Consider the following 1292-nt stretch of genomic DNA (forward strand, 5'->3'; position numbering starts at 1 on the left):
GTACTAAGTTGTATCACGCCAGTGTATTTATTAAACAAATTAAAATAATAAAACAGCATTGCGATGTCATGTAGTGTTTTATTTTCTGTACATAAATTTTGCTCTTCTGTAACTGAGAATCAAATTTCTTCATGACTCTGGTTAAAGTCAGGGATGTTTTAACAAGATTCTTCTATGTAGAGCAGGGGTCCCCAACCTTTTTCTCTTTAAGAGCTACTTTCACAAAACGAAATTGTCCAAGAGCTACCTTTTGCAACAATTAATTTAAAATATAAACATTGGAATAAGCTTGTTTTGCACTAAAAACTTTGTCTTCACTTCAAAACTATTACAAAGAACACTCAATTTACATAATTGTGCTTTTTGTGATTATGCATTCATATTATATTGTATTTCACACTAATAACTTAGGGTTTAAATGCAACAGATTTGTGCACAAATAACATTGGGTAATGGGTCTCTGATATTTTTCTGCATTTTTTTCCCAGCAGGAAGAAACTCCCTGTAGTGACATATACTGCAGCAGGAGGGGTTTCCCAGGAGTTTGGCACAGTTTGTCTCAAGGTTCTATGAAAAGTATATGTGAAAACGAAAGCCGAACAGCCACGTAGCTGTGCGTCGTCTGCCAATCGACCATACTGAGCCCTAAACTGTTTGACAACCAAGGGGAAGGGACATCTATAGACTGATATGAGATTGGAGTTAAATGAAAGTTTGTTTGGCCAGTGACAAATTAAATTTTGCTTCTCCTAATTTTTCATAAGCACATAAGAGCTACTTTAAATGTGCCCAAGAGTTACTGGTAGCTCACGAGCTACTGGTTGGAGACTCCTGCTATGGAGCATGCCAGTGAGATGTGATGTTGTACCTGAGGAAAGTCTGGATTCTCTTCAGTGTTCAGAAGCTCCTCTCAGATTCAGCTGTGGTCAGAGGAGATGTGATGAGAATCTTCAGCAGAGTCACAGTCTCTGAAGGTGTCCTGCAGTTTGTTCTCCATGAAGAGCTGGTCCTGTTCAGCACTGGGTGAGCCTCCATGGTCTTCAGAGCTGCTTCAGAAAATTGTCTGTGATCCTGCAGGAACATGTCAGCCTGCAGCACTGCAGCTCTGATCAGATGCTGTGTGAATGGATCAAGATGGTGTCATTTAAACCTAAAACAATAAATGCACAAATTTAATTCAATATGAAGATGGCTACAAGTGAGCTTTTAATATGTATATAATATGAAAACAATTTATGTTATTTTAATAGCAACAAATTGTTGCAGCTCCAAGTTAGTTATTACATTATATG

Source organism: Austrofundulus limnaeus, unplaced genomic scaffold (genome assembly GCF_001266775.1).
Source record: "Austrofundulus limnaeus strain Quisiro unplaced genomic scaffold, Austrofundulus_limnaeus-1.0 Scaffold699, whole genome shotgun sequence".
Classification (NCBI taxonomy): Eukaryota; Metazoa; Chordata; class Actinopteri; order Cyprinodontiformes; family Rivulidae; genus Austrofundulus; species Austrofundulus limnaeus.